This window comes from Mustela putorius, unplaced genomic scaffold (genome assembly GCF_011764305.1).
Source record: "Mustela putorius furo isolate JIRA1106 unplaced genomic scaffold, ASM1176430v1.1 tig00003983_pilon_pilon_pilon, whole genome shotgun sequence".
NCBI lineage: Eukaryota > Metazoa > Chordata > Mammalia > Carnivora > Mustelidae > Mustela > Mustela putorius.
In genome coordinates this window covers 7,152,330-7,159,778 of record NW_025422123.1, presented here as the reverse complement: position 1 = coordinate 7,159,778, position 7,449 = coordinate 7,152,330, and the positions used below count along the sequence as shown (strand labels likewise).

At 45.8% G+C, this 7,449-nt stretch overlaps 1 long non-coding RNA gene across 1 annotated transcript; it reads right to left on the bottom strand.

Moving 5' to 3' along the window:
- Positions 1-637: 637 nt before the first annotated feature.
- LOC123389530 lies at positions 638-7,222 on the bottom strand. Its single transcript, XR_006604145.1, has 3 exons — positions 6,969-7,222; positions 1,744-2,008; positions 638-855 (listed from the first exon to the last, which is right to left on the bottom strand). It is a non-coding gene; the product is annotated as an uncharacterized LOC123389530 (long non-coding RNA).
- Positions 7,223-7,449: the final 227 nt, after the last annotated feature.

The window sequence follows — 7,449 nt, the reverse complement described above, 5'->3', positions numbered from 1 at the left end:
ACCTCACTCTTGAAACCCTTCATGGAGCATGCTCACTGCCTGTCCACCCCCAGCAGTATCCTCACAATATCTTCTCCTTCCCAGGCACCCTCTTCTTCCAGCTCTGTAGGTCACACTCTCGTTAGCCTTCATTTCCAGGCCAAATCATTTTTCATCATTTCCTAATTTCTCTTACAAGTTTTGTAAAAGTCAAGGTCCCTGTTAACGAACAATAAGGTGCGCTGAGGAAATGGTGGAAAAAGCCACCTGAAGGGTTAAGGTCTGCACAGTGTCCCGTGCTGGTGACAGCAGGTTATGGCTACCTCCCCTGGGCTCAAAGGACTGACGGGATGGAGTTTCTTCTAGAAAGGCAGACAGTGACCATAGGGAAAGGGCTGCTAACAGGGTCTGTGGCCTTTCCTGAGCCCCCGACCGCACTAACCTGGCAGGGCAGGATCCCAGGTAATAAAGATCTCATCTCACATTCCACCTGTTTCCCCATCTCCTGTCCATACTCCCCACTGACTGATCCCAACTGGAAGCCAGAAGGCAAGGCATCCGTGGACGCAGCCCCTTACAGGTCAGCCTCTCCAGGGGCAGAGCAGGGTCGGCGGGCCAGAGAACACACCCAGACACCTAACAGAAGTGATGACGGCACGTTTATTTCTTCCGGTTCTTTCCTAGTTCTGGGATGCAGTGTGCTCTCTGGGGTCAGTCATTAAATGTATTCTTCTCTGAATGCTGACTGTAGCAGAACCTCCCCCATCTGCCAAGTCCTGTGGCAGACCTCGGTGCATAGAGATAAGACTCAAGTCCTGCTCTCCTGGAGCACAGAGCTATTTTCCTCCCATCAGAGGGCTCCAGCTGCACGGTTTGCTAAATGAGGAGTAGAAGGGAATATTAACTTACGGACTCGAACCTGCTAATCATAACCATCAAACCCAGATCAGCACTTTGCTACATGCTTTTCCATATGTTATTTCATTTACTCTTCCCTGTGACTTCATACTCACCATTTCTATTATCCTGCAGACGGAGAGGACACAGCTCAAAGAGGTTATGAGGTTTGCTCACGATCGCACAGCTAATAAGCAGCAGAATTCCAAAAGCAAAGAATGCTCTCTCCTCTGAATTGTCTCAGCCCCACCATCTGCCGTGTATGGAGCCTGCTCCACTTTCTACCCTGCGCTATCATGATTTGGGATCAGGCTTTACCTCTCAACCCCCACCCTGGAGCTGCATGAGTGGCTTGCTTTGTGTGTGCCGCACCGTGCCCAGAACACAGCATAGTGTCTGTTAGTACTCGTGAACTGAAGGTTTCAGCAACGAGACCCAAAATACTCCCAGACCCTGCTGAGACCAGTCAGTGAAAACCTCAGTTGAACGTGGCCTGGGAAATCAGGAATCCCAGGTTCTTGTTGGCATAAGACTTATATAAGTGGTCATATTTAGGCTAGCATGTAGTAGGCAGGCTGAGGGCCTGGTGGTTTCCAAAAATCATTCGGTAGTTCAGAGATCTCTCCATGCATAGTTCATAGACAAGGAAAGTGGGCTCTAAGAGCTTAAGCTTGAGGCCTGGCATCTGGCACATGGCGGACTCGGCATTTGAACCTCTGACTTTCTCAGGCCTTGGCTCTTTCCATGCTACCAGGCCTCCCCCTGGTGGTAGAGGATTCTTCCACTGAGGCGAAGGATTTCCAAGTGACCCATTATAGTCCTTCCTTGTCTCCTACCCCTCAGCCCACACTCCCCATCCCACCTCACCTGATTGTCCCTCTGCCCACTGGACTCTGGTAGGAGGAATCTTACTGGAGAAAGAGTCACAGTAAAGAATCAAGGATGAAACTCCTGGAAAGGATTCTGTAGGAATTCCTTGAAGTATTTGCTATCCTCCCATCCTCTTCTCTTTCCTTCTGCCAGATTTTCTGGTATTCTGGACACACACAAGTTCTCACAGCCCATGCCCTAGAGAGCAGGCCCCGGGACCGCACATGCGGCTGGCTCTTCAAAGGCACGGCTGTTCTGTCCCCTGGTGGGCGAATAAACACAAAATGCTGCTGTTAAAAAACAAGTCCATTTCACATTTCATTTTGCTTGAGAAAATGGGAATTGCTGAGGAGATGCATGGAGGTCAAGCTCCCCCGGAGTTTTGCACGGGGTCCCAGCTACTACTACCTGAACCAGCCAACTCCCATGGTCCTGCTGATTACTTGGCGGTCACTCAGTTTTCTTCCCATGCCTGGCCTGGAGCACCCACAAACACATGCCCACTCACATCTACACACTATCTCTCTTTTACCTACACTCCAGAGTCCCCAGAACTCAATAGTCAAATGGAGGCGACTTGCTAAATCCTAGTACCTTGGCGCGGCCTCTAGATACTCATTTCTAATCACATCTTCGAACCTCAAGCAAGGCACAGCCATAAAAGAAGGGAAGCCATTCATTTATACTGTACAGAATTTCAATTTTTCTGAGGTTCCCACACAATCATCTTTTATGAGCTATAGTAAAACCACATGTTTATACAGTCTCTCTCCCTAAGTCCCAAACATTTTAGCAACATTATCTTATGTAACACCTGGGGTTTGAGAAACAGGGCCTGAACAGCCAGGCATCACTTATGCAAACAGTTTTGAATTTTCCAGATGTATCCATTTCCCTTCAGTTAGCAAAAAGCTTATTTGGAAGACATTGCTTCTCCCCTGCCCACCACCCCCAATCCCTTTCCCTCCACCTGCAGGTAATATTTGCTTTTTAAAAGAATCTCTGCCTTTGCAGTAACATGGAAGAGATTTTTCTGATTTGTTTTGCAATTCCTGATGAATATCTTTATCTACATTTCTGTTATAGAGCAGCAGGGTACTACCTAAAATTAAATCACAAAGTCACTGCTTTCCTCCCTCCTACCCATGCTCAAAATCTGGGATCCACCGTTAATTCTTTTGTGCTCTTCATGTCCTGTACTATTTTAGCTACCAGGACCCTTCACTAGTCGTACAAAGTGGTTTCTGCATCCTCTTTTCATTTCCCATTGCTGCCATCCTACTCAGACTTGTAAATTCACAGTTAGGCTAGTTCACCTGGCTCTGGAGAAGTTGCCTGCTTTAATACATCTGGCACATTCTAGCCTCCTAAATCTTTGGATTCTCTCCTCTGCCAAAACACTGGCTCATGGCTGCCCAGTGTGTGTGTGTGTGTGTGTGTGTGTGTGTGTGTGAAGCCTTACTGGAAAACACAACCATGCCCATTTATTTACATACTATCTATGGCTGCTTTTGGCCAAGTTCAAAGCCTCAATTATTTACCATCTGGCCTTTGACAAAATTTGCAGACCCCTGGTGTAGGGAGTATTGCCTGTATCCCGGAGGCACATGGGCCTTGTATGACCTGGCCTCTATCCACTCACCTTCCCCACCTACCCTCTGTGTATGTCCTCCACAACCCGGTACTGGTATCTGCCTAAGCTGGGCGGGCCCCTTAAGCAGCCTACATCTTGCCTCTCTACTGCTATCCATGCATTCGCTCTGCCTGGAGTTTTCTTCCACACGCCCAAGCTCCTGGCAAACACCAGTCGTCCAAAATCCAGCTCCAGGCAAGAGGACCCAGTGATGCAGTCTCTGCAGCACAGCCCCGCCTCCCTCTCTCTCTCTTCCTGGATTCAGGGCTTTTGTTTCTGAACTCTGACATCTATTTCCCACAACTTCGGCTTATATATGTGTTTCTCCCTCCTTAGGCCACAAGTTCCTGAAGAGCAAATATTGTGTCTTAATCTTCTTTTTTTTTTTTTTTGTATCTTAGAGCCAAGTGTTACACTTGAAATATAGTAGATTCTCAATGTATATTGAATGACTGAATGAATGAGTGAAAAAAAACACTGCTTAACTCCTCATCTTGTTCCTTCCTCTTTTTGTCTAGTTAGTTAGTTAGTTAGTTTGTCTAGTTAGTCCCTAACCCACCTCACTGATTCAGGCCCTAAGCTTATGTTGTCCATAAGTGGTGCTGTCCACTCCCTTCTGGATTCTAATCCCTTCTCCTCCAGAGGGAGCCCCTGCTCACTCCTGCCCACACTCCTGTCCTGCTCACCTCTGGTCAGTGTGGCAGCCAGTGACCCTCCTACATCCCATCTTGCTGTGTGGTTTTATTGGGCATCTCTTGCCTGACTGGTAAAGATAGGGACCATGGCTGAGGACTCCTGCACCAGAATCTGGGCTCTGCCTTTTTCTTAGGTCAATTCCCCTTTTGCAAATTAGTACCTCAAATTTCCTCATCAGTAAAATGCAAGCGATTGGATGTATTTCACTAGCTGCTAATGATGTGGGAAACGGAGGCTGAAGAAAAATTATTAAATTTCCTTACCCACTGACAAGCCCTTAAAACAGGCAGAGTGACATTCTTCTAGGGACTCAACTACCTCTACCTTTATACTTTGCTAAGGGCAAAGGGCAGTCATAGCCTGACTGACCCCTAACCCCAACCAGGATCCTGTAAGTCTACTTTAACAATTCCTTTTTAACTTCATCTCTAAACCCTCCAAGATAACATGTTGACAATTGTTCCCAAGCATATGGCCCACTGATATACATCTAAAGGGTCTCACAAAATGTTTTATTACTGGTAATAAATAACCTTTTTTCCCAACAATAACTAGCCCCTCAATGTCCTGGAAACCATGCTTCCAAAATTCCTCAGAGACTTATGCCATCCCTACCCTCCTCCCTGAGTATATAATGGACAATTCTTCACAGCCCTGGGCAACAGCTCTTTCTGCCCATGGGTCCTGTCCCAGTGCTTTAATAAACCACCATTTTGCACCAAAGATGTCTCAAGAATTCTTGGTCATCAGCTCTGGACCTCACCCCACTGAACCTCACCTATGTTCTAGAACTTCATCACTAAGATGACCCTGAGGGATGCACATATATTCATTCATTCAACAAATATTTATTGATCATGCCTGAGGTACTAGTCAGTGATGGGACGAAAACCAAAAAACAAGAGAACAAAACCAAAACTTAACAAATAATAAAACTAAGACCCCCATAAATCCCTTCTCTCATGGAGCTTACTTTCTTACTGAGGAGACAGACAAGTACAGTACTTAGAAGGGAGAGGTTCTTGGAGACTGACGGAGCAGAAGAGGGTAGAGATTACAGTAGTCTTAGATGGAGTTTATTTAAAAGGTTATCTGCCTGAATCAGAAAGGTCTTTTCTTGTAACCCTTAGGAACCCCCAAGTCATGCTTTATCATGTTAGCCAGTGGGGGCAAGCACTTAATCAAAATACTCATGGAATGAAAAAGGAAAGAAGGAGGGAAGGAGGAAGCAGTTCCTTCAACATTCCTCACCAAGTACTTTCCAGACATTTCTAATACCAGCCTGGGGAGGCCATCCATGTTCAAAGCATTCTTTCAGGGGTGTTAGTTGGGCAGTAGTGGTGGTGTGAGATGGATTGGTGAGGGAGAAGCTGAATTTGGAGAAACCAGATGTGAGGAGGTTCATCCAAACACCCAGAGGGGGGTTCAGTACAATTACATTTCATGGGAAAATTTGGAGATTAGATCCAAGGTTCCTCAGAGGGAAGCTGGGATTTCATTAATTCTCACCTGATATCATGGTTACGGGGAGAATTCTGGATATGACAAGTGGTAGCAGGTGGTAAAGGAAGAGAGGGAAGGAAAGAGACCAAGCTTGGGTTTCTGGACATTTCTTCCATCCATGCCTTTCCTTTCTTCCCCACCCTAAGCCCTTCTCCAGAGTGAGTCTGATCCTCACACCTGAGTCCATCCCTCACACACCAGACTTTCCTGTGAACCATGTGCCCAGAACCCAGTCTGACCCTACTCCTTCATTCCCTCAAAAAGTAATTACTCCCGGGGCACCTGGGTGGCTCAGTGGGTTAAGCCTCTGCCTTCAGCTCAGATCAAGGTCTCAGGGTCCTGGGATCGAGTCCCACATTGGGCTCTCTGCTTGGTGGGGAGCCTGCTTCCTCCCTCTCACTCTGTCTGCCTCTCTGCCTACTTGTGATCTCTCTCTGTCAAATAAATAAATAAAATATTTTTTTAAAAAAAGATAATTACTCCTGAGTGTGAGATCCAGGCTCTTCAGTCTTCCAAGACACACAAAAATCAGGGGGAAAAAAGGCACACATGTGCATCATTAGGCCATGACCTATTTGAAGCTGCTCCATAAAGTGGAAGGAACTAGACGGACCTAAGGTCAAATCCCAGCTGTGAGAATCTACAGTTCTGTGACATTAGGAGAGCAAATATTGTGTCTTCTCTCAATTTTCTGATATATAATTTTTTAAAAATATTTTATTTATTTATTGGACAGACAGAGATCACAAGTAGGCAGAGAGGCAGGCAGAGAGAGAGGAGGAAGCAGGCTCCCCGCTGAGCAGAGAGCCCAATGCGGGGTTCCATCCCAGGTTACTGGGATCATGACCTGAGCTGAAGGCAGAGGCTTTAACCCACTGAGCCACCCAGGCGCCCCTCTGATATATAATATTAAAGGATACTTTCTTAAAGGTAAGATTATGACTCTTATATAAACACAAAATGACTATGTGTCAAAGTTATTATTTATCTTATTTAACTCATTAGCTAATGAGGGAGCCACTAAGAACAACTGGCTGAAGGGAGAATTCAAGGATTACCTGTCTATGGGTGATCAGGAACATTGAACTCAATTTACAAAGATCGACAGAGCTGGTCAATAACCTTTGGGTAATAATCAGCTGCATCTCCACCAAACATACTCATTTGCATTTCTAAGGCCAAGATCATTTGCATTACTATCAGTTTTCTAGGATTTACAGATTGTAAATAGCTCAAAGACAATGAAATGCACAGACCCCACAGAATCAGATAAGCTGGCAGATTGCACTCCAGAGAACCCCCAACAGTCATCTTTTCATTGTTGTTCGTTTTTTTCTTCCCCCATTTTAGCCTTTCACAGATTTTCCCAACAGAAATATGGTGATGTTACCTGAGGTAATGTAGTTAAAACTCCCAGCACAGTTCCTGGCACATCGTGGGGCGCTCTGTGTCTGGAAATTTCCTTCCCTCTCTTTCCGTCTAATAAAATCTCAAGGAAAGAATTCCTCAGAGGCAAATATGGCTAGAGAAATGTTTAACAAGGGTTCCAGGATTCAGAGGTGAAATTTCTTGTCTCTGGCTGAGAGTCTTTCTGATAGAAGGGGATGGGTCACCTCAGATCTGTCCCTGGTAGCACTTACCCCAGGGAGGATAGCCAGGACGCCTGTGCTGGATTTTTGCTCTCATTTTATAACACATACACTGCGGCCACTCCCGTATCTCATGTGTGACTCACAACTCAGTGAGGTGGACTGTCCAGTATTAGAGTCATTCTTATTTTACGGAAGAAGAAAGTGATTCAAGGATTAAATAGCTTTGCTCAACTTCATGGCTGGTAGGCAGCATCAATACTGAACAGAATCCCATGTTTC